This window comes from Mustela nivalis (assembly GCF_964662115.1).
Source record: "Mustela nivalis genome assembly, chromosome: 9".
Classification (NCBI taxonomy): domain Eukaryota; kingdom Metazoa; phylum Chordata; class Mammalia; order Carnivora; family Mustelidae; genus Mustela; species Mustela nivalis.
Window position 1 is genome coordinate 50,969,277 of NC_139028.1, and position 27,086 is coordinate 50,996,362.

At 37.4% G+C, this 27,086-nt stretch overlaps 1 protein-coding gene and 1 long non-coding RNA gene across 5 annotated transcripts in view; both read right to left on the minus strand.

Annotated features, from left to right (window-relative positions):
- The window catches only part of TMEM135 (transmembrane protein 135), a 250,030-nt gene that overhangs the window by 160,698 nt on the left and 62,246 nt on the right, over positions 1 to 27,086 (minus strand). The gene's annotated exons all lie outside the window — the stretch shown is intronic.
- On the minus strand, positions 20,383 to 24,150 carry LOC309873448. Its single transcript, XR_014316365.1, has 2 exons — positions 22,588 to 24,150; positions 20,383 to 22,550 (listed from the first exon to the last, which is right to left on the minus strand). It is a non-coding gene; the product is annotated as an uncharacterized lncRNA (long non-coding RNA).

A 27,086-nucleotide genomic window follows, 5' to 3' on the forward strand; every position in this document is an offset into this window, starting at 1 on the left:
TACTAATTTTGATTTTTTTAATGTAAAAATAAAAACTGGGCTAATGAAAGACCAAATATGAATAAGCCTTAATCACAGCTATGAATCTAAGAACAAAACATCTATGTCAAAAGTCACAGCACTTACTGTTCTATGAATATCCCCTGATTGTCCTGCTTTGCCAACTAAACAGAGAGGTCCTGAAGGGCATGAATTCAATCTTTTATTTATGTATTCCCAGTATCTGGTGCAATGTATGACAATTAGCATAAAGATTAAGAAAAGCAGGTTCTAGAAACAGATTGTTGAGTTCAAATTCTAGCTTTGCCATTTGTAAACATATGCTCTTGGACAAGCAACTTCACTTCTTTGAGCTCAACTTTATCATTAGCAAAATAAAGATAATAATGGTATGTTACTGAAGGAAACTTTCGCATGCTCAATAAATGATCATTTTCTTACTATTAACTTCTCAAAGGAAATGCAGAATTCTATCTTTAAAAAATCAGTCATCAATGGCAATTAAAAAACCACATCAGATAGCAATTAAAAATGCACTATATAAAACAATCAACCACAATTAACACATTATGCCAGATGGTCATTTAATTCTGTTAAAATTCTTGACAGGATAGTCAGAAAGTAGAAAACTTACATTATTTCAAGATTAAATTATCAAAAGTCTTCAGAAATCATATGCAAAATTTACTTCCACAGAATAAAAAAGATTTAAGCACTAGCCATAGAAGAAAAGATTTAAACACTGAGGTTTTCAAGCACTAGGTATTTTCCTTTTTATGATAATAAAAGCACCAAATAAAAAATAGGAAAACAGGATTAGCTATCTGCTTCTCACAAAAGGAAGAGGGGGCCCAGGTGAGCCACCGAATGTGTAGGGAATTAATCCCTGGCTGTTCATGGCATTTTCTGTCTTTGTTCTCTCTTGACTCTGGCCCAAAGACAAACCCGTTATAAGATGAAGCATCACCAGTATAGGTAGTTGGTACTGGAAAAGAAATGCTGTTTTCCTGGCCAAAGGCATATGGAAAGGGATCCTTTCCTTTAGTGCAAAGAAGAAAGGAAAAATACCCACTGTATTTTTCACTCTCTTCTCTAGCCACTTTGTCCCAAAAGCAGGCCCTGTTCAGCATGTGCCGCTATGACACCAAGAAAAACCCTGTCCTTCAGGACCCAGGACCAGGAAGAGGAGGCCCAGTGAGGCAGAGAATAGAGGGGTAATCCCATAAAGGAAGATCTAGAAAAGGAGGCCCCTCTAACTAAATCTGTGGTTGAATTGGCACAAATACAGGGCTCATCCCAAATCAACGTAAGCCCTGAACAGACCCAAGCAGCAAAGCCAAGGCTTTGAGAGCAGAACTACAATTAAAATACAAGCCAAGTCCTACCATGACCCATGAGTGGCACACAGATAGGACAGACCCAAAGCCCAATCGCAGGAAAGATAATGAACACATAACTACTAAGAACTACTGCTGCCTGAATGGTGAACATTAGACCTCCTACCCACCAAAGATGAGACAGAATTTGCAGTCCAAACCTAATCAATAAACAACAATAGCAACAACAAATCAACACTCTCCAGAGGATTGTAACAGGACCCAAAGTATTACAACATGATATTCAAAACATCCAGGTTCAATCTAAAAGTGCCCAACTTGCAAAGAACAAAAAAATCATGACTACTTCCCAAAAGAAAGACAATCAGATATTGAAATTACCAGACAATGTCTAAAAAAGCACTATTAACTATATTCCACGAGGTGAGATAATTACACACACTTACTATGAATGGAAAGAGAAGTTCTCAGCAAAGAAATAGAATGTATTTTTAAAAATGGAAATTCGGGGTGGGGGGGGTCAAGATGGCAGAGGAGTAGCAGACTAAAATGACATCAGGTAGCAGGAGTTCAGCTAGATAGTTATCAAACCATTCTGAACACCTAAAACCCAAAAGGAGACCAAAGAGAAGAAGAGCAGCAATTCTAGAAACAGAAAACCGACCACTTTCTGAACGGTAGGATGTACAGAGAAGTGAATCCCAAGCAACAGGAAGATAAACCGTGAGGGAAGAGGCTGGCTCCTGGGAAGCGGTGGAGCAACCGAGCACAAAATCAGAACTTTTAGAAGTCTCCTCCACTGAGGGATATTGTTCCAGAGGCTAAGCTGGGGTGGAGCCCTCGCAGGGACAGTACGATCTCAGGTCCCGCAGGGTCACACAAAGATCAGGGTTGTCTGAGTGCGGGAGAGCTGCCAGATATTGGAGCAGGGAAGCCCCTATAGAGACAGAGCCAAGGAGTGAGCTTTCGGATCAGGGTTACCTTTAACCATGATCCAAGGCACAGTCGAGCCACCGCTCGTCAAGCAGGGAACCCACAAGTGGCAGATCCAGGGAGACTGACTTTCCTCCTCCAGAGCAGCAGCATGGCAAGAACCTGCTGGGTTTAGAGCCCCAAAGAGGGCCATGCACCAGAGACAGAAACGCTCAGTCACAGGCCAGGTGAGCCTGGAGTGCGGGCAGAGACCAGGGAGATGGGAGTGATTGACCACTTTTCACTCAGGATGCACTGAGGAGTGGAGCCCCAAGCTTTTGGCTCCTCCAGGCTGGAGATTGGGAGGCCGCCATTTTCATTCCCATCCTCCAGGGCTCTATGGAAAGTGTTCAGGAAACAAAACCTCTCAAGAGTGAACGCAAGCAGATTTCTTAGCCTGGCACTCAGCAAGGGCAGTATAATTCCGCCTCGGGCAAACACACTTGAGAATCACTACAAAAGGTCCCTCGCCCAGAAAGTCAGCAAGAACATCCAGCCAAGACCAAGCTCACCGATCAAGGAGAACAGAGGAACTTCAGAGCTAGGGCAAAGCAATGCATGAAATTCATTGGAATTCAACACCTGAATTCAAAAAATGGAATTCAACACATGGAATTCAACCCCATGATCCTTTAGTCTTGAACGTTAAATTAAATTTTTAAAATTTTTTTTCTTATTCCAATTTTTTAAGCTTTTCATCTTTGCTCTTTGAAAATTTTTTTAACTAGGTTATCTTAACAATAACTTTCTAAAAATATAAACTTTTTTAAACCTACATTATTACAGTCATATTCTAACCTTCATTGCATTCAACCGTATTTTTTGTATACATATGGGTTTGTTTGGGGTTTTTTCCTAAAATATTTTGGGATACAATTTCTTTACTAGATGAAAATATACCCTAAATCTGGCACAGGGCTTTGTTCTAGTCTCCAGGCTGAGCACATTCTCTCCTCTTTTTTTTTTTTTTTCTTTCTTTCTTTCTTTTTCCAAACAACTATTTTTTAATTTTCATCTTTACAGTCATAGTACATCCTTTCATCGTGTTTACCCTTATTTTTGTATATACATAAGTTTTTCTTTCTTTAAAATTCTGGGATGTAGGGGCGCCTGGGTGGCTCAGTGGGTTAAAGCCTCTGCCTTCGGCTCGGGTCATGATCCCAGGGTCCTGGGATCGAGCCCCGTGTCGGGCTCTCTGCTCCACGGGGAGCCTGCTTCCTCCTCTCTCTCACTCTCTGCCTGCCTCTCTGCCTACTTGTGATCTCTGTCTGTCAAATAAATAAAATCTTTAAAAAAAAAAAATTCTGGGATGTAGTTTCTTCTAAGAGACCAAAATACACCCAAAATCAAGTGGGTGGCTCTGTTCCATTCACCAGTCTAATTAATATATATATATATATATATATATATTGTTTTTTTTTAATTTCTTTTTACCCTCTCACTTCTCCCCCCAGTTTGGGGTCTCTTCCAATTTGCTTTGTGTACATTTTTCTGGGGTCTTTGCCACACTTTTAGCATATTATTCTCTCGTTCATATATTTGTATCTGGATAAAATGACAAGGTGGAAAAATTCACCACAAAAAAAAAAAAAAAAAAAAAAGAACAAGAGGCAGCACCGATGGCTAGGGACCTAATCAATACAGATATTAGTAATATGTCAGATCAAGAGCTCAGAATGATGATTCTCAAGGTGCTAGCTGGGCTGGAAAAAGACATGGAAGATATTACAGAAACCTGCCTGGAGAAATAAAACCCCTTTCTGGAGAAATAAAAGAACTAAAATCTAACCAAGCTAACATCAAAAAAGGTATTGATAAGGTGCAATAAAAAATGGAGGCTCTTACTGCTATAATAAATGAGGCAAAAGAGAGAATTAGCAATATAAAAGACCAAAAGTTGGAGAATAAAGAAGCTGAGCAAAAGAGAGACAAACAACTACTGGACCACAAGTGGAGAATTTGAAAGATAAGTGATACCATAAGATGAGACAGTATTAGAATAATTGGTATTCCAAAAGAAGAAAGAGAGACAGGGGCAGAAGGTATACTGGAGTGAATTATACTAGAGAATTTTTCTAATACGGCAAAGGGAAAAAGCATCAAAATATAGGAGGCACAAAGATCCCCCTCTCAAAATCAATAAAAACTGGTCCACACCCCATCATCTAATAGTAAGCCTTACAAATCTTACTGACAAAGAGAAAATCCTGAAAGCAGCTCAGGACAAGAAGTCCATAACTTACAATGGTAGAATTATTACTCTGGCAGCAGACTTATCCACAGAGACCTGGCAGGTCAGAAAGAACTGGCATGATATATTCAGAGCACTAAATGAGAAAAATATGCAGCCAAGAATACTATATCCAGCTAGGCTGTCGATGAAAATAGAAGGAGATATAAAAAGCTTCCAGGACAAAAAAAAAAATTAAAAGAATCTGCAAACACAAAACGAGCCCCACAAGACATATTGAAAGGCATCCTCTAAGCAAAGAGAGAGCCTAAAAGTAGTAGACCAGAGAGGAACTAAGACAATATACAGTAACAGTCACCTTACAGGCAATACAATGGCACTAAATTCATATCTTTTAATAGTTATCCTGAATATAAAATGGGCTAAATGTCCCCATCAAAAGACACATGGTAACAGAATGGATTTAAAAAACCAAAGCCCTTCGATATTGCTGTCTACAAGAAACTCATTTTAGACCCAAAGACACCTACAGATTTAAAGGGAGGGGGTGGAAAACAATTTACCATGCTAATGGACATCAAAAGAAAGCTGGGGTGGCAATCCTTCTATCAGACAAATCAGATTGTAAGCCAAAGACTACAATAAGAGATGATGAAGGACACTATATCATACTCAAAGGGTCTGTCCAACAAGATCTAACAATTTTAGATATCTATGCCCCTAACATGGGAGCACCCAACTATATAAACCAATTAATAACAAAATCAAAGAAACACATCAACAATAATACAATAATAGTAGGAGACTTTAACACCCCCTCACTGAAATGGACAGATCATCCAAGCAAAAGGTCAACAAGGAAATAAAGACCTTAAATGACACACTGGACCAGATGGACATCACAGATGTATTCAGAACATTCATCGCAAAGCAACAGAATACACATTCTTCTCTAGTGCACATAGAACATTCTCCAGAATGGTCACAAATCAGGTCTCAACCAATACCAATAGATTAGGATCATTCCCTGCATATTTTCAGACCACAATGTTCTGAAGCTAGAATGTAATCACAAGAGGAAAGTTGGAAAGAAGTCAAATACATGGAGGCTAAGGAACATCCTACTAAAGAATGAATGAGTGAACTAGGAAATTAAAGAAGAATTGAAAAAATTCATGGAAACAAATGATAATGAAAACACAACTGTTCAAAATATGTGAGACACAGAAAAGGAAATCCTGAGAGGAAAGTATATAGCAATAAAAGCCTTTCTCAAGAAATAAGAAAAGTCTCAAGTACATAACCTAACCCTCCACCTAAAGGAGAAAGAGAAAGAACAACAAAGAAAGCCTAAACCCAGCAGAAGAAGAGAAATAATAATGACAAGAGCAGAAATCAATGAAATGGAAACCAAAAGAACAGTAGAACAAATCAACGAAACTAGGAGGTGGTTCTTTGAAAGAATTAATAAGATTGATAAACCCCTGGCCAGACTCATCAAAAAGAGAAAGGACCCAAATAAATAAAATCAGGAATAAAAGAGGAGCGATCACAACCAACACCAAAGAAATACAAACAATTTTAAGAACATACTATGAGCAACTATACGCCAGCAATTTTGACAATCTGGAAGAAATGGATGCATTCCTAGAGACATATAAACTACCACAACTGAATCAGGAAGAAATAGAAAACCTGAACAGACCCATAACCAGTAAGGAGATTGAAGCAGTCATCAACAATCTCCCAAAAAAAAAGAGCCCAGGGGCAGATGGCTTCCCATGGGAACTCTACCAAACATTTTAAGAAGAATTCATCCCTATTCTCCTGAAACTGTGCCAATAAATATGAAATGTAAGGGAAAACTTTCAAACTCATTTTATGAGGCCAGCATTACATGGATCCCAAAACCAGACAGTGACCCTATCAAAAAAGAGAATTACAGATCAATATCCTTGATGAACACAGATGCAAAAATTCTCACCAAAATACTAGCCAATAGGATCCAAAAGTATATTAAAAGGATTATTCACCAGGACCAAGTAGGATTTATTCCAGGGCTGCAAGGTTGGTTCAACATTCACAAATCAATGAATGTGATACAATACATTAATAAAAGAAAGAACAAGAACCATAGGATACTCTCCATAGATGCTGAAAAAGCATTTGATAAAGTACAGCATCCTTTTCCTGATCAAAACTCTTCAGAGTGCTGGGATAGAGGGTACATACCTCAATATCATCAAAGCCATCTATGAAAAACCCACAGCGAGTATCCTCCTCAATGGAGAAAAACTGAAAGCTTTTCTGCTAAGGTCAGGAAAACGGCAGGGATGTCCACTATCACCACAGCTATTCAACATAGTACTAGAAGTCCTAGCCTCAGCAGTCAGAGAACAAAAAGAAATTAAAGGCATCCGAATCAGCAAAGACGAAGTCAAACTCTCACTCTTTACAGATGATATGATACTTTATGTGGAAAACCCAAAAGCCTCCAATCCAAAACTGCTAGAACTCATAGAGGAATTCAGTAAGGTGTCAGGACATAAAATCAATGCACAGAAATCAGTTGCATTTCTACAGAGCAACAAGACAGAAAAGAAATTAAGGAGTCGATCCCATTTACAATTGCACCCAAAACCATCAGATACCTGGGAATAAACCTAACCAAAAAGGCAAAGAACCTGTACTCAGAAACTATAAAGTACTCATGAAAAAAGTTGAGGAAGACACAAAGAAACGGAAAATCGTTCCATCCTCATGGATTGGAAGAACAAATATTGTGAAAATGTCTCTGCTACCTAAATTAATCTACACATTTAATGCAATCCCTGTCAAAATACCATCAATTTTCTTCAAAGAAATGGAACAAATAATCCTAAAATTTATATGGAACCAGAAAAGACCCCAAATAATCACAGTAATGTTGAAAAAGAAAGTCAAAATTGGTGGCATCACAATTCCAGACTTCAAGCTCTATTACAAAGCTGTCATCATTAAGACAGTATGGTACTGGCACAAAAACAGATACATAGATCAATGGAACATAATAGAGATTCCAGAAATGGATCCTCAAGTCTATGGTCAACTAATTTTTGACAAAGCAGGAAAGACTAAAAAAAAGACTATCTGTTCTGGTGTTGGAAAAATTGGATAGCTACATGCAGAGGAATGAAACTGGACCATTTCCCTACACAACACACAAAAACAGACTCAAAATGGATGAAAGACCTCAATGTGAGATAGGAATCCATCAAAATTCTTGAGGAGAACACAGGCACCTCTTCAACCTTGAGCCACAGGAACATCTTCCTAGAAACATCACCCAAGGCAAGGGAAGCAAGGGCAAAAATGAACTATTGGAACTTCATCAGGATTAAAAGCTTTTGCACAGCAGAGGAAATAGTCAACAAAACCAAAAGGCAACTGATAGAATGGGAGAAGATATCTGCAAATGACATATCAGATAAAGGGCTAGTATCCAAAATCTATAAAGAACTTATCAAACTCAACACCCAAAGAACAAATAATCCAATCAAGAAATGGACAGAGGACATGAAGAGACATTTCTGCAAAGAAGACATCCAGATGGCCAACAGACACATGAAAAAGTGCTCCACATCACTTGGCATCAGGGAAATACAAATCAAAACCATAATGAGACACCACCTCACACCAGTCAGAATGGCTAAAATTAACAAGTCAGGAAACAATAGACACTGGTCAGTATGTGGAGAAAGGGGAACCCTCCTTCACTCTTCGTGGGAATGCAAGCTAGTGCAGCCTCTCTGGAAAACAGCATGGAGGTCCCTCAAAAAAGTTGAAAACAGAGCTACCCTATGCCCCAGCAATCACACTACTGGGTATTTATTCTAAAGATAGAAATAGAGTGATCCAAAGGGGCACGTGCATCCCAATGTTTATAGTAGCCATGTCCACAATAGCAAAACTATGGAAAGACTCTAGATGTCCATCAACAGATGACTGGACAAGGAAGACGTGATATATATGTACAATGGAATACTACGCAGCCATCAAAAGAAATGAAATCTTGCCATTTGCAATGACATGGATGGAATTAGAGGGTATTAGGCTGAATGAAATAAGTCAATCAGAGAAAGACAATTATCATATGATCTCCCTGATAAGAGGAAGGTGAGAGATAGAGTGGGGGGTTTGGGTGATAGGGAAAGAAAAAATGAAACAAGATGGGATCAGGAGGGAGACAAACCAGAAGAGACTCTTATTCTCACAAAATAAACTGAGGGTTGCTGGGGGAGGGGGGGTTTGGTGAGGGTGGTTGGGTTATGGACATTGGGGAAGGTATGTGATATGGTGAGTAATGTGAAGTTACACACTTAACAATTGACAGAGCTGTACTCCTAGGGCAAACAATATATCATTATGTTAATAAAAGTAATTAATTAAAGACCCAAAAAAAGACAAAGAAGGAAATTCTGAAACTTAAAAATATCATATATAAAATTAAAAATTTTAAATTTAAAAATTCAGTGAATGAAGGCTCTCCAACAGTGTGGAGAAGAAAGAGGAAAGCCTCAGTGAATTAAAAGGTGAATCTATAAAACTTATCCATTCTATGTAAGAGAGAGAAAAAAATATTGAAAAAAAATTAATAGACCCCCAGACACTTGTGGGAGAATAGCAAAAGATCTGTCATATGTTTTACTAAAGATTCAGAAAGAGAGGAAAAACATTAATACTGAGAAAATATTTGAAGACATGGTATCTCTAAACTTCCTAAATTTGGTAAAAGGCATACATTTCCAGATTCAAGAAAGTCAGTCAATGAATCCACAGAAAAATAAACTCAAATAAAACCATACCTAGATATATTATAAACAAAATGCTGAAATCCACATATTTTTTTAAATCTTGAAAGTAGCCTCCTAGAAAAGTACCCATACTTATTTTATATAAAACAACTACTATTAGAATAATTATGGGTTTGCCATCAGAAGCCAGGAAAATGAGAGAACATCTTTAAAGTTTTGCAACCCAAAAAACCCCTATCATTACAGAATTCTATATCCAGTAAAAATATCCTTTAGGAGTGAAACAAAAATAAAGACTGTCTTATACGAAAGACAGTAAGAGAATCTGTTGCCAGCAGAATTGTTCTAAAGGAAACGCTAAATACATTTCTATAGGTTGAAGAGAAATAATCCCAGAGGAAATATTAAACTTTATGAATGTAGAGAAGGAACAGAAATAGCGACATATGAGTAAATGTAAAAGCTTGTATTTCTTAAGATCTTCAAAATATATATGACCATTGAAGAAATTATAATATTGTCTGATGGGGTTTCCAATATATGTAGATTAATGTATATGAGCATTATCACATAAGAGGGGGAGAGTAAAGAAGTCTAAGTGATTGTAAAGCTTCAATTTACCAAAGGTGGTAAAATACTGATCTAAGTAGGTGGTGAAAGATTAAGCATGTACGTTATAATCACTAATGGAACCACTAAAAACTAATACATAGCAATCTATCCAAAAAGCCAACGGATAAATTTAAATGGCACATTAAATATATAATCTAGGGGCACCTGGGTGGCTCAGTGGATTAAGCCTCTGCCTTTGGGTCAGGTAATCATCTCAGGGTCCTGGGATCAAACCCCCATCAGGCTCTCTGCTCAGCAGGGGCCTGCTCCCCTCCCCAGCCCCGCCTGTCCCTCTGCCTACTTGTGATCTCTCTCTCTCTCTCTAATAAATAAAATCTTTTTAAAATTTTTATATATATATAATTTAAGGAATCTAAGGAAAGAGAAATAAAAAGCAAAAAAGAGGTGGCAAACAAAAAACAAGTAAGAAGACCTGGGGAAAAAGTAGTCTTTTCAACCAATGGAGATGGAACAATTAACTTTCCAAAGAGAAATGGAAAAACTGACTTTCTAAACAGAAATCTATGAGCCTTGACCCATGCCATGCTCCTTACACAAAAACTAATTCCAAATGGAACACAGACTTAAATTTTGGGGCTCAAACCATAAAAGTCCTAGAAGAAAACACTGGAAATCAACTTAAAACACTTGATTTGGTCTAAAAGAAGTTACATAAGGAAAAAAAGAATAAAACATTATAGAAAGAATTCATTATGGCAGATTGTACTTTCCAAAGACAGTCAAACCAACAAATATCCTACGCCACATGTGCATCTTAAAACATGACGTCAACTCTCCTACATATTTCATTTGCTCCCTCCCCTTGGACCTGCAACCTTTGAAAACACCTTTGTAACTGTTACTTAATGAGGCAGAAGTGATACTGACTTTAAGTTTAAACCATTAAAGGCAAAATGGCCTCTGTATCGTGTTCTCACTTTGTATATGTGCCTTTGAGGCCTTGAGCCGGCATGTAAGAAGTCCAACTACCTTGAAGCCACCATGCCAGAAAAACTATATAGAAATAGAGAGAGAGGGGCGCCTGGGTGGCTCAATGGGTTAAGCCGCTGCCTTCGGCTCCGGTCATGATCTCAGGGTCCTGGGATTGAGTCCTGCATCGGGCTCTCTGCTCGGCAGGGAGCCTGCTTCCTCCTCTCTCTGCCTGCCTCTCTGCCTATTTGTGATCTCTCTCTGTCAAATAAATAAATAAAATCTTTAAAAAGAAATTTAAAAAAAAAGAAATAGAGAGAGATGCCCTAATTATTCCAATATACAGCTCTTCAAGTACTCCAAGCCCACGTGTCATTCATGTGAGTGAATCTTCTGATGACTCCAGCCCTTAGCTGCCCCAGTCAAGTAGAGCAGCAATGGGTCTATTCTGGGTGAGCCCTTCCCAAACTGAAAACTCATGCAAAGTAAATACTATTGTCATTTTTACTCACTAAATTTTTAATGGTTTGTTAAGCAGCATCAGACAACGATACACAGGTAAAATGTGCTTCATCAAAATTAAAAACCTTTGAAACCTTTCAACTGAGAAAATGGAAAAGGCAACCACAGACTCACAGAAAATTTGTGCATATGTATACCTAACAAAGTTCTTGCATTTAGAATATATAAATAGCTCTTACAACTCAAAAATAAGACAAAACCAAAAATAATGTTAAAATGATCAAAAGATTTCAAAAGATACTCCATCAAAAAGAAAAATATATACACATATACATAATATTGCACACATACACATAGATATATTTGTGAATGGACAAAAAAAATATTCAGCATCATAATCTTTAGGGAAATGCAAACTAAACCCATGAGAAGGTACCACTACACATGCACCAGATGGCTAAAAGTAAAAAGAATGACAATGCCAAGTTATAGTGGGAATATGGAGCTACTGGAACTCTCACACATTACTGGTAGAAATACAAAATGGTACAGTCACTTTAAAAAACAGCTGGGCAGAGTCCTATAAAGATAAACTTACACCATAAGACCGAGCAATTCTATCCCTCAGTATCTACCCAAGAGAAATGAAAACATATGTCCATTTATATGAATCGTAGAGAAGTCAAAATTACAGTGACAAAGAGCAGAGTAGTGATTGCTTGGGGCTAGGACCTGGAGGGAAGGCAACTGAGGCAACTGCAAAGGGAGTTTTTAGGGAACAGAGAAGTATTCTCTATCTTAATTATGGTTTTAGTCACATAACTATAAACATCTGTCAAAACTCATCAAACTTTCTACTTAAAACAGGTGAGGTCCATTAAATACAAAGCTGTTTGTGTTTTGTTTTGTTTTTTTTAATGCACACCTGCCTTCCTCCCCAAAGCTGTTCTCAACTAATTGACAACTTAATTCTGACCAACTATTAGGAAAAAACCTGGATACCACCTTGATGGAAATCATTTTTTGAAAGGACATTTATATACATTAATTACAGATTTCATCTTAAATTCATATAAACTGAGGACAGAGTAGAGTTGACCAAAGCAGAAATAAAGTGGCAATAATACTACAGCCAACAGTAAATTCAAGACATGAATAATCTAAAACAAATAAGATTAATAGAGTCTGCATGTCACACGCACAGGAAGACTGAGTAGACCAAGAAGAGTAAACCGGTATGAAAACTCTGCACTTAATACAAAACTAGATATACCGCCAATAATGGTGTACTTAGTACTCCATGTAAAAACTGAGCAATCAGCAAATGAACATCACCAATCTCGTCTTCACTTAAAGGTGAGCGTTCATGTACCTGTGTTTCTATCCACCATTTGCCCAGTAAGAACTTGAGTAATCTCTGATTCTCTCTGTTCTTTCACCAATGTATACATAAGTAATAGTTATTACAGCTTTATACTTAAAATAATCATTATTGTATACTTCTTATATTAATAACCTATTCATCTAAAATTGTCACTAGCCTGTAGATTTTATTTCACCTATCATTAAACCTCTAGCACCAAGCACCTGAGGAACACTCAATAAATGGTGGATAAATGCAAGAATCAATAGCTAAGGAATAAGTAGTTGTTTGGAAAACGTCGAGTAAGAGCTTACTTGTTGTTAGTTTGGGGGTTATGCTGTACCACAGTGTGAACATATATGTCCTGAACTGTATTATAACAATTTTAAATGCCGAAAGTACAACTCATTAGCCTATCATGTTAATGAAATGAACTTGATCATTTTAGACATCATAAATGTCATAATCTGTTTCCATTCAGTACACAGGAAATATGCATTACATATGGAGACAATGGACCTTAGCAGTGGTTTTAAGGTTATGAAGAACGTTAACTTCTGTTTATAGATGTGGGTTCTTAAGTTATCCAAGAATTTAAACAATCAGCAGATGGTTTGTTTCCAAATTGATAGCAGTCATCTGGCTCTAAAGAAGAGTGTATTTTTGTAAATATATGTTCTGTCGTGTTCTATCCAGTGTGGCATGACGAAATGACGTAGTATGTTACGGTCTGCTTTTCCTCTCTGAACATAATAAAACTTCCAGAAAGCATGAGATTTTCCCCCCCACAGTGCCATCTTCTTAGACTCAAAAGTCAAAACAAAGGATAAAAAACAAACAAATAAAAACACAAATGATTAAGTTTAGAGTTAGACTTCTACTTCATAATAGAGTTGAGTCATTCATTCAACTGAGTTGTCTTTTTTTTTTTTTTAAGATCTTATTTACTTGTCAGAGAGAGAGAGAGAGTGCAAGCAGAGGGAGCAGCAGGCTCTCTAATCAGCAAGGAGCCCAAAGCGGGTCTGGATCCTGGAGCTGAAGGCAGACAACCAACTGAGCCACCCAGGCATCCCTCAACGGAGTCTTCTTAACCATGAAATGGTGATAACAAAGTCTGTTTTAATTATATCTAAATTTCACCTTTTATTTAATTAGCACATAAAATATTTTTAAGTAGTCAAGTTTAGTATATGTAATAAATAATTATTAGAGAGCTGTACAATATCCTTCCCCTTTTCTTCACTTCTTTAACTCTCTTCTAACAAATGTTGGTTTTCCTTTTTTTTTTTTTTTTTTTTAAAGAGAGGCAGGAGAGGGTGGGGAGAAAGAAAGAGCATAGGGGAAAGGGGCAGAGGGCAAGGGAAAGAGAATCTTTTTTTTTTTTTTACGATTTTATTTATTTATTTGACAGATATCACAAGCAGGCAGAGAGGCAGAGAGAGAGAGGAGGAAGCAGGCTCCTTGCTGAGCAGAGAGCCCGATGTGGGGCTCGATCCCAGGACCCTGGGATCATGACCTGAACCGAAGGCAGAGGCTTTAACCCACTGAGCTAGCCAGGTGCCCCGGAAAGAGAATCTTAAACAGGCTCCCGACCCATTGCAGAACCCCACACAGGGGCCCACAGGAGCCAGAAGCATTGCCAAAAACAAAGCCCAAGTGGAGCTCAGTGCCGTGTTTAAACTCACAACCCTGACATCAAGACCTGAGCCAAAATCCACAGTCAGAAGCTTAACCAACCAAGCCACCCAGGCATCTCTTTTTCTTTCAAGCAGGCTCCCACCTAGCCTGAAGCCCAAAGCAGGGCTTGAACTCACAACCCTAACATCAAGACTCAAGCTGAGATCAAGACCTGAACTAGGCTAAGAGTCAAATACCCAGCCAACTGAGCCACCCAGGTGCCCCAAATGCTGATTTTCCTGAGGTTACCCACCTTTTTCTACAAAGCTTTGGTTTAATTAAGTGAACAATGTTAATCCCATTCCCCTTGCCAGTGATTTTTTTAGATACAGGCATATAACACCAGAGACAAAGAAAGCCATTTCATAATAATAAAAGAGCCCATTAATCGAGAAGACATAAAAAACTTAAATGTTTATGAATCTAAAAGCAGAGATTGAATAGACATGAGTGAAACATATACAACTACATGGACAAATAAGACAAATTCACAACTACAGTCAGAAATATATCCCTCCACAGTAGCAGATGGAAAAGCAGAGAGAAAAATCAGTAAAGATATGACCCTGGAAAAAATACTACCAATTAACTGATTTTTATAGAGCTCTGCACTAAACAAAAGCAGAACAAGCATTCTTTTCAGATTCATACAAAACATTTCCCAACATAGACTATGATCTGGAGGGGGAAAAAAAGAGAAAGCACAAACTACTATTATCAATAGGGTCATATTATAAGTTTTTCAGAAATTAAAAGGATAATCAGGGAATATATGTAAACAATTTTATGCCAATTAATTAAACAACATAAATAAAATGAAAAATTGCTTGGAAGACACAAACTACCAAAGGTCACACAAAAAGAAATAGAGCCTAAACAGCCTAATGTTTCTACAAGAAACTGAAAGAGTGGTTCTAAGTATCTTCCCACAAAGGAAATTCCTGGTCCATATGGCTTCATTGATAAATTCATACCAACATTTAAGAAAGAATTAATTCGAATTCTGTACATACCCTTCCAGAAGTATGAAAAGGAGGGAATGGAATGCTTCTTAACTCAAAAAGGGCAGTTATCCTGACAGCAAAACCAGATGAAGAGATTACAAGAAAAGTAGAGACCAATATGTCCCATAAACATAAATATAAATAAGCTTAACAAAATCTGAATACATTGAATCCAACAATAAAATACAAAAGAAATAACATGTCAAGTGGGGTTTATTCCAGGACGCAAGATTTAACATTCAAACATCAAGCAATGTAATTCACCATAAACTGAAAAATAAGCACATGATCATCTATATAGATAAGGGAAAGACATTTGACATAATCAAACATATATTCCTGATAATAAAACTTTGATAAAAACTAGGAATAAAAGGGAACTTTCTCAAATGGAAAAAGGGAATTAAAAAAAAAAAATAAAACCAACTATAGCTAATATATTTAAGGGTAAAAAGACTGAATGTATTTCTCCTAAGATCAGGAACAAGGCAAGATGTCAGCTTGATTTCTATGCAATATTGTAGGGGAAGTCCTAGCCAGTGCAGTACTACCAGGAAAAGAAATAAAAGGCAACCAGTTTAGAAAACAAGAAATACATTTTTCTCTTTTTTTTTTTCAGATGACATTTTCATAACGACTAAAATCAATAAACAACTTTTCCATTTTAGAAAAGACAAAACTATAAAGACAATGAAAAGACCAGTGGTTGCCACGGATTGGAGAACAGGTTGAACACAGGGGTTTTTAGGGCAGTGAAACTATTCTATATGATACTGTACTGGTGGATAAATCACATTATGCATTCATCAAAATCCAAGGGATTGTACAACACAAAGTGTATACCCTACCATAAACTATAGGCTTTAGTGTTTTAGTTAATAATTATGTATCACTATAGGTTCATCAATTGCAACAATTGTGCTATACTTCCTGTAAAATGTTAATAATAGGGAAAAGGAAAAGGGGAGATTATGGGAACTATCTATACTATCTAACTATCTGCCAATTTTTCTATAAACCTAAAAATAATCTGAAAATTAAGTCTAATTTTTTTTTTTAAAGATTCTGTTTATTCATTTGTCAGAGAGAAAGAGAGATAGAGAGCACAAAAGGGGAGGGGGCTGCAGGCCGAGGAAGAAGCAGGCTCCCTGCTGAGCAAGCATCCCAGGAGCCTGGAATCATGACCTGAGTAGATGCTTAACTGAGAGTCACCCAGGAGTCCCAGTAAGTCTAATTTTAAAAAGTACATATGTACAATCTAAAAAGACAAAAGGAAATCGAAGATGGAAAGTCAAATACCAAAGTTGAAAAATAAAATAAAAACTCTAACAAAACATATAAATTAGAAATAGAACCATTTATACAGCCAAATTAAATAAATACAAAAAACTGGGTGGGGGCACCTAGCAGCTCAGTGGGTTAAAGCCTCCGCCTTCTGGCTCAGGTCATGATCCCAGGGTCCTGGGATCAGCAGGGGGCCTACTTCTTCCTCTCTCTCTGCTTCTCTGCCTACTTGTGATCTCCGTCTGTCAAATAAATAAGATATTTTTAAAAAAATAAAAATAATAAATAAATAAATAATGGGTGAAGTTAGAAGACAACCTGAATATAACTCATTTAAAACATCTCACAGCTATTCATTCCATACTAGAATCCCCAGAATCATTAACAATGATTGTAATACCCAGATGCACAGTCCAATTCTATAGGCCATGAAAAGAACAGTAAGAAAAGAAGGAGCACAAACAGAAAAAGGAAATGTAAATATAGAAGGCCTTCCTTTTCCATGTCAGGATTTCAGTCAGATGACTTCTAAAATATCAAGAGAACATTACTTTTAAAGAGTTGTGTCCCAATTTGCAATCTGTTACCCAAGTCCTCACTCCAAAAATAGAAATACTAATTGAACATCCTTTACCACCATCACTATCATCATCATCGTGGAATTTATTGACAAGCACAAAAGCAAGAAGCCAATGAACCAAAGAGAGCAAAACAGAAAGATATAAATAGACTGAGTTCTTGATGACATCACAGAATCCTGGAACTGCTACTCTTCAGACTCTTTGTAACTTACTTTAAAAAATAAATATACTTACATCTTAATTCTCTTGGAGGTTGGTATCCAGCTACTTGTATCCAAATAAATCTAGCCCAGTGAAGAACTTGCTTCAGAATTTGTTAAGATAAAAATCTTTATCTTGGAGTGGAACTCCAGATTCATCACTTCTTAAATATTTGGGGTCCTAGATGTCTGGAGAGTTATGAACTAGTTTCCCAAATATTTATATTTTATTAAGTTGGGGCTCAGTTTTTCCAAAGAAAGAATGTAAACAGTTTTATATTAGTTATGACAATGAGTAAAGAGCATGCAAAACTAAACTCTGCTGATAGTACAAACTTCGTTGTTCCTTTCAACTATGGCCATACCACTATTAAGATTATTTTTAAGGAAAGCAGAAGTTATAAATTACAAAACCAGAAAGTAATATGTAAAAAAGCCTCAGGTATTAACAATGTTAAGCTATAATACTAAGAAAAACAAACTTAAAGCAGCTTAATTTCCAAATAGGAAACAGCATGAGTTTTTGAAAGAAATAATTCATTGGAGTTACTCAGAACTGACTTAAAGCGTCTATGCCATTTAGTACTCTAGAATATGAATATACAATTTATTTATCTATTCAGTTGCTGGTGGATTCCCAAGTTGAACTGAGGTTTTTTTTTTTGGTTTTGGGGTTTTTTTTGAACTGAGCTTTTATAATTATGAGCATGCTGCTCTAAATATTTTCGGTTTCTCCTGTTACACACAGGTAAAAAATTCTCTAGTCCATACTTAAGAATGAATCAGTGAGTTGTAGAATATGTGTATGTCCAAGCTGACTTAAGAATACAAAACTCTTTTCCAAAGTGGTTGTACTAATTTGCAACGCATCAGCAACAGACAGCAGTTCTTATTATTTCCTAATAACATTTCTTGGAGTAACAGAAGAAGTTTATCAAATCTCCTGAAACATCTAAAGAAATTTCCAAAGTAAAATTCTTCATTTCTTCAATAAATGGTTAACTGATTACCTACTTAATGGTGCCATGTGATAGTAACTCAGTAATCAAAAGCATTTTCTTAGCTTTCTCTTGGTAGCAAAAAAAAAAAAGAAAATCATGGAAAACTTGCTTCTTCTAAAAGTTGTCTTACGGGGAGACAAGATGGCGGAGAAGTAGGAGGAGGCATCACTTCAACCTGTTAGACTAAAGTGAGCTGATTACCCACCAAAGAACTCCGTTCACCCATGAAATCAACCTGAGATCAGAATTATACACGTCTGGATCTGTACGGGGGCAGAAGACGCCACTGGGCAGGTAAAGCGGAGTGGGAACTTCCGACTGATATCAGAAGATAAACAAAAGGGGGAGAGAGCCACCAGAGGTGATCCATTGGAAAGTAATACCCCAGTTGGACAGTGCCCTGCACTGGAGACCAGCATTAACTTGGAATCTGGTTGAAAGCACTCAATAAGAGCAAAGGATCGTGGGACGAAACTGTGGGAATCCGGGTGGTTAGGGACAGGGGCTTAAGTCCCTGGACCCAGGAAAGCCACCCCTGGCGTTGAGCCAGACAGAGAGAGTGCGGCGGAGAAACCAGGTCTTAGTCCCTGAGCCGCCAAGCACCTGAGAGCGTGTGAGGTCCCATGAGGGGCTGGGAGTCTTGCCGGATGGCAAAAGCATATCCTTTTTGCAGTCTCCACTCACGCATCGTGCCCTGCTATCAGACCCTGAGATGTGCGGGCCCCACACCTTCCCCTGAGACAGGTACACACAGGCGCCCGCCCCGCGGTCTCCGATGGGGTAAGACCAGGCACTCCCAGCCTGGGCCAGTGGGAGAATCTCAGTGTACGATCGCTGCTTAAAACCTCTCTGGTGGTCCGGAGCTGCCCAGACAGCCGCTGCTGTGGTTTTGGGTATAAGCAGGAGCTCCTGCGTCCCCAGGGACCATGACTCTGAACGTGCTCTGCCAGTGGCCGAGGGGGAACTTGTGTGCTCCAAAGCACCTAGACGGGAACAGACTGAGGCTTCTCTCTGAGAGAGAGGTCGGGGTGCAGTTTGCTTTCCTCTAAACCTCTAAATACCATCAAAAGCTGTCAAGGTGAGAGAAACAAAACAAAACAAACAAAAAACAAACAAACAAACATAAAAACCTCAAGAGAACAAAAGCCTGAAAAACCGGTTTCCTCAGAGCCCACCCCCTTGGGGGGGGGGCAGGAGGACTTAACTCAGATAACATTGCCTGAAAACCCATGTGGCAGGCCACTCCCCCAGAAAACCAGCCAGGAAAAAAAAAAAGGAAAAAAAGACGACAAAAGAACAACCAGCACTACTTCATAGATACAACTTTTATTTTTAATTAGTTCCCATTATTCCGGTTCATTTTTTTTATATATGGATAATTTTTTGACCTATTTACCATCACAGTGAGATGTCCAGTACATCAAATTCCACAATAACCTTTTAACCTGAACTTTTTGATACATATACCTGTGTTTTTCTTTAGCTTTTCTATTTTTTAAGTTTTTTTTTTAATTTTAGTTTAGTTTATTCTTTTATTTTTATGTTTTTAATATTCATATAGAGTTAAACTACAAGGTAATCCCCTTTCCCCAATCAATGCTAGCCCTATAGGTAAACCAATTTTTAATCCCCCTTTATCTAAGGAAAGTTGAGTCCTTTAACAAAGATATCAAGATATATCCAGGAAGAATCAAAATCACCTTCCTCACCCACACTGAGAATTTATAACCACTCTCCCATCTTTTTCTTCTGCCAGTGTTTCTGTGTATTTGTGTTTGTCCTGATAGTATATAAATCTTATACTTGGGATCCTTTTTGACGAGGTTCTTTTTTTTTTCCCTCTTGTCATATACTTTTATCAGTCTTTTTGTTTGTCTGTTTTTGTTTGTATACGTAATAAATCTTACCTTGGGGCCCATTTGGGCTGAGGCTTCTCTTTTATCTTTCTTTTTTTTTTTCCTTTCTCTCTCTCTCATTTCTTTTTTTCTTTTTCTTTTCTTTTTTTTTTTTTTAAAGATTTTATTTATTTATTTGTCATAGAGAGAGAAGCGAGAGCAAGCACAGGCAGACAGATTGGCAGGCAGAGGCAGAGGGAGAAGCAGGGTCCCCGCCAAGCAAGGAGCCCGATGTGGGACTCGATCCCAGGACGCTGGGATCATGACCTGAGCCAAAGGCAGCCGCTTAACCAACTGAGCCACTCAGGCGTCCCCTTTTTTCTCTTTCTTTCTCCTTTCGTTTGGGTGGGAACTCCTGATTGCTCAGAAGCATTTCAGGGTGCACCTTGATGACACCACAGTCAATACATCCAGCTACAACCGTTCAGCCATCTCTCACCAAAATGACTAGGAGGAGGAATGCCCAACAGAAGAAAAATTCAGAGGCTGGGCCTTCTGCAACAGAGCTAATGGCTATTGACATAGACAATATGTCGGAAAGGGAATTCAGGCTAACAGTTATCCAGGCAATAGCTAGGTTGGAGAAAGCCATGGATGACCAAATGGAATTGACTAGGACAGAACTGAAAGCCACCAGGGATGATGTTCACAATGCTCTCAATGAGTTCCAATCTAATCTAATTCTCTAAAAGCTAGGGTAACTGAGACAGAAGATAGAATTAGTGATCTGGAGGACAAACAGATAGAGAGAAAGGATCAGGAGGAAGCCTGGAACAAACAGCTTAGAAGCCACAAAAACATAATCAGGGAAATAAATGATGCCATGAAACGTTCCAATGTCAGAATTATTGGAATCCCTGAAGGGGAGGAGAAAGAAAGAAGTCTAGAAGATACAGTGGAACAAGTTCTCCATGAAAATCTTCCCAATATCGTGAATGGAACCGGCGTTCATGTACTAGAGGCAGAATGGTCTCACCGCAAGATTATAGATTCTTGAAATTCCTCGAGACATCTAATAGCAAGAATGAAGAATTATAATTGTAAGCAGTCCCTCTTGAAGGCAGCTAGGTCAAAGAAGCTCCTTATGTACACAAGAAAGCCCATCAGAATAACATCAGACCTGTCCTCAGAAACCTGGCAAGCCAGAAAGGGCTGGCAAGATATATTCAGGGCACTAAATGAGAAGAGCATGCAGCCAAGAATACTTTACCCAGCAAGACTGACATTCAAAATGGGTGGAGAGATAAAGAGTTTCCAAGACTGGCAAGGCTTAAAAGAGTATGCGACCACCAAGCCAACAGTGCAGGAAATATTAAGGGGTGTTCTATAAAAGAGGAAAAATCCTAAGAATATCATTGAACAGAAATATAGAGACAATATACAGAAAAAAAGACTTCAAAGGTAACACTATGTCAATAAAAACGTATCTATCAATAATCACTCTCCATGTGAATGGCCTAAATGCGCCCATAAAACAACACAGGGTTGTAGACTGAATAAAACGATAGGACCCATCCATATGTTGTCTACAAGAGACTCATTTTGAACCTAAAAATACACTCAGATTGAAAGTGAAGGGATGGAGAAGCATCTTTCATGCCAATGGGCCTCAAAAGAAGGCTGGGTAGCGATTCTCCTATCAGATAAATTAGATTTTAAACTAAAGACTGTAGTCAGAGATATAGAAGGACACTGCATAATTCTTAAAGGGACTATCCTCCAAGATGATCTAACAATTGTAAATATCTATGCCCCCAATATGGGAGCAGCCAATTACATAAGAAAACTATTAATCAAGATAAAGAGTCATATTGATATGAATACATTAATAGTAAAGCTGTCTTACTTAAAGTAACAAAAACCTACAAGAAAAAGAGTATTCAGAGAGTTGAAACACCTGGAGCAAAGATCTAGAGTCAGCAAAGCAGAAGGTCTGGAGGAAGTATGTAAACATACATATACCACACATGCAATCATGCATGCTAACACGCACGTGCACACACGCACAATTAAGATTAAGAAAAAAGGTGCCATCAAAGTGTAGACGGGCTACAGTCTCGTTTTCCAGCTCTAATATTCTTAACAGGTTATAAAAGGTTAGAAGCCAAGAGTTTCACTACACTATACAACCATATCTAGAGCAATCTTTGTTATCTACGTAACCTACTCAAAGAGGAACTGGAACTAGACAGAATAAAATAAGAGTGAGACTCTCAATCCAGCACAATCAAACAGAACACTTACCTGCCTACAAAGATTTAAGAGATGTTGAAAGTCCCTCTCACCTCCAAAACGAATCTTCACTTCCTCTCATAGAAAGATCACATTCAGGATCTTTCATTCATGAACAAAGATTTGCATTAAGTTGCAAATATCTCTGGACACAGGAAACATAAGAAATTAGCTGACAAGGATAGATAGCTGAAGAAAAACAGAAAAAGGAACAGAGATGCTGAAAAAGAAGGTGGGAGAGTACCAAACAAAAAAGGTGCCTGCCTCGCCATTTTACCACCACCTCACTCTAAACATCAATAGGAAAAAACAACATTACTACCGTCTTTGTCTGAAATTTCACCTACTGAAGACCAATATCCTAAACTGGAATAAAGTTTCACTTGGCTTTTTTATTTGTTATCATAACTGTCTAGTATGTCTTACCAAATGATACTCATTTCTAACTGTATTAGTGTAGGATTCATGTTTGACTCCATGCATAACTTAAAAGGAAGAAAGAACGGGATAAAAACAGAGAAGCTCATAAAAAGGAAAAGTGACGTTTCAGATACTGCAATGCCAGCGCCCCAAAACCTGGAGGCCATGAGTCTTGATTAGTCCCCAGAAAAGTCTGCTTATGGAGACTGTGTGGCTGGCACCCCTGGAGCAAGTAACTTGGAATGAATGGAGCCCTTAGAATTCTGTATTAATTGAACTAAGACATTTAAGAATCTGGCACTTCTACTAGTTAGTTCACACTAATTGAACACAATGTTTAACATTATCCTCAGACACCAAACTAAAATATTTAACAACCTATAAACAGTGTCTCGATATTGAATTCTTTGTCTTATTTAAGTCGAAAGGAACCAGATTACCTTGTTACAGCTTTAACAAAGTAAACAGAAGTTGGAAAATATCCAAAATTGCTCAATCAATGTTACTTTCTACCAGGCTCAGGCTGTTAATAAATACATTGTAAATGAACTTAGCTTTTTTTACCTACACTTGTATGTGTGTTCTTAATAAGAATGTAATAGATCCCAATTCTTAATCATTCCCCCTAATTCCACAATTTCTCACCATTTCCTGTACTAGTTTGTCTCTCCTGTTGACTTTTATTTCCACCATAAATTACTCTAATAAAAAGTCAGAATGCAAACATAAATTTTATAAACACATACAGTATACATGCCTATTTAGTAATTAAAACCAGTCTTCTTTAAGTGTAATGCTTCCTTTCTAGTACTTCCAAATACTTCATAGGAACTTTATTTTATAAGCAGTTTTTTTTTTGGTAAAAGTTTTTTTTTTTAATTTTTATTTTATAAGCAATTTTTAACAACAAAAATGGAAACCATGTCTTTTTAAAAACATCAGACTCATAATGATATGGATCAATGAGGCCCTTTCTCTCACAAGTGTTTCTGTGTGTGTGTGTGTGTGTGTGTGTGCGCTATACGGAAAAAAAAAAAAGAAAGAAAGAAAGAAAAAAAGACCATAGCACTTCTAAATCTATACAGTCTTACTAGCAAAGGACTAAGTTTCCTTCTTAAAAAAAAAAAAAAGCTGAAGAATACAGTATACTAAATTTTTGCTAGAAGTTAATATAACTTTTGGTTATGGTCATTTAAATTTTCATTTTTAACGAAAGGATAAATAACTATCAACAACTGTTAAGTAAAATATTTTAAAATATTTGATAAAAGTGAAATAAAATTAAGATAAAAATTTTGATGCTGCCATAAATGTAAAAATATAGAGTCCAGACTCCAAAGGGATAGCCACGAAAACTGCGCTTCAAAGCCTAGTGCTAAAGATATGAATTATACTTCCTTTTCAAAGCAATCAATCAATAAAGATTTATATTAATCCTGTGAATTAAAATTTTCTGTATTTGCACAGCACTTTAATAAAACTAACAAGTCTATTTTATATAAATCTTCTAATTTAAATGATTATTTCTAACTGAAATAAAAGATTAATACATAAACAAAATAAAATGGTTACCTTTCATCTGGAACAGGGATCTCAACCTTTTTTGCATGACGACTCCTAAACTGGCTAAGTTAACACTCTCTTGGGTATTCCCAAGATTATGGGTAATTAATGTCAGACTAGCTATAATTCACTCCTTTGTCTTCCACTCAAGAAAGTATTTCAGGATGTAATTCAAGGGAAGTTATGTTATTTAAAGAGATAATTAGAATATTTTCACTAGCACAAGTAAAAAATTCCTGGAACATGCCTCACAGCAGATCTCAAATACATACTGTTTTTCACGGCGTTGCTGAAAACAACCAATAAAAGAGACAGGGCGGGTGAGAGCAGCCCTGAGAGAGGAGGTATATGTTATATGCTTACTACAAATTTTACTTTGGTAAAAAACTAAAACAAATTAATAGAAATTTTAGAGGATAGCCAAAATTTACCTGTACTAAAATGAACTGTAAAGTTTAATCAGATCAATTTTACATGACATTTAAACTTTCTGGAGCTCTTTAAATCTGCTATTATAGCCTGAGAACTGGTCCCAAAGTTTCCAATATTGTTGCCTATCTCCCCTACAATTACTTCATCCCAAATAAGCTAGAGTAACTGTTTGAAAAGACAAATCATCAGATCACTCTTTTGTTTAAAAGTCTTCAATGGCTTTCTATTAAACGTAAAATGAAAACAACATGAACATGAACATGAACTCTCCTTTGCCTACTTTTCCAATCTCAGTTCATTCCATTCTGTCCAGCTATAATAGTCCTCTGGGCTTCAAATCATATGTACTAAGTTTGTTCCCATGTAGGGACCTTGTTTACTTCCTGTTCACTCTCCCTGAATACTCTTTTAAAAGATGATCTCTAGATGAGGCTCATGAGAATACAAATATGACTAAAAGAGTAATAATAGAGAAAAGAAACAAGAGAAATGGAGAAAGGAGGGAAGAAAGAGGACAAAAAAGAAAAGAGAGTGCGTGCGAGGAAAAGACACTGCTACTAGAGAATCACAAATCACAAAAAGTTCCATAGGAGAACATTTCTAATTTGAAATATGTCACTGTTTTAGGCACATAACCAGGAAATAACAATGACACGTAACATGTATTAGATGGGGATTACTCTATTGGACCTTCTAAACCACAGAGGAGCCCCGTGTATGATACAAAAATGTCACCGACAGAACTGACAAAATCCCCCACCTTGCTACGGTCATTTGATCCAGAATCAGATACACTGTACCCAAACCAGGCCAATTAGATTCACCCCAAAAGGATCTGTAAGTTCAGGGTAAAGGCAAAGGGGAAAGGAGAGAGGTGGGACTTTAGAGCTGAATCACTATAATGATAGTGTCATATTTTTAAAAAGGGCTCACTGCTGAGTTCTCTGTAGCTGCCCTGGTTCATCTTTCCTGAGACTTAATTGTTTAGCATTTATCTGGATTCTGTGAGCAATCTCGATGTCCTTCCCTTAATCCGATTTTTTTCTTAAGCTAACTGAATTGTTTTCGGTTATGCACGACCAAAGCCAATGTGATCGAGAGATCTAAAACACTGTGAATATGCAATCATTCTAGTGAAGAGCTAAAGGAGATTGAGGGTTTGGGATCTATTCCAAAGAGTAGTGTGAAGTCACTGTGTGCAAATGAACTATACTGATACAGCAGGAAGAGAAAAATAGTAGTGTCATTCACTTTCAGGCGCAGATTCAAATCCCAGACTATTGGCTACCTTGCACTGTGACCTTGAACATGTAATTTAACAATGTTCTCGGTCCATTTCCTGAGCTGCTGGTGATAAAAGTAACATCTGTCTTACAGTGCTGTCTGAAGATTAAACAAGATAAAAGATGTCAAAACACTTAGTAAAATGGCTGGATGATGATAGGAGTTCAATGAATGTCAATTTTCAACTTGTTTTCCAATAAGAATAAGATGTTCAATCAGAGAATAAATGAAAAGCCAACTCTAGCTAGAGCAGAGGTTAGCAAACACAAGCAGGAGCCAAATCCACTGTACCACCCGTTTTGCGTACCCCACAAGGTAAGAATGGTTTTTATATTTTAAATAGAAACATGGTTTGAATATTGCCCCAAAGAAGATATGCTGAAATCATAATCATTGGTACCTGTGAATGTGACAGGTACCTCTCTCTCTTATTTTGAGAGATGGCCATTGCAGATGTAATCAAAGTGAAGTCATCTTGGATTAGGGTAACCCCAAATCCAATGCCTACTGGTCTGTAAGAAAATGGAAATAGAGCCTTGGAAACAGAAACACACATGCAGGGAAGGCAGCCATTTGATAATGAACCAAAATGTCCCAGTTAAGTCAAGGTTTGCCAAGAATTACCAGGAACCTCCTGAAGCTGGAAGAGGTAAGGAAGGATTCTTCATAGACTTCAGAGTCTTCCCACACCTTAATTTCAAATTTCTAATCTCCAGAACTGTGTGAAAACTGTTATCTTAAGTCACCCAGTTTGTGGTAATCTGTTATTATAACCAGAAGAAACTAATTAAAATTGGGTTGTTTTTTTTTTAATCAAAAGAATAGTATTTCCTGGGGCGCCTGGGTGGCTCAG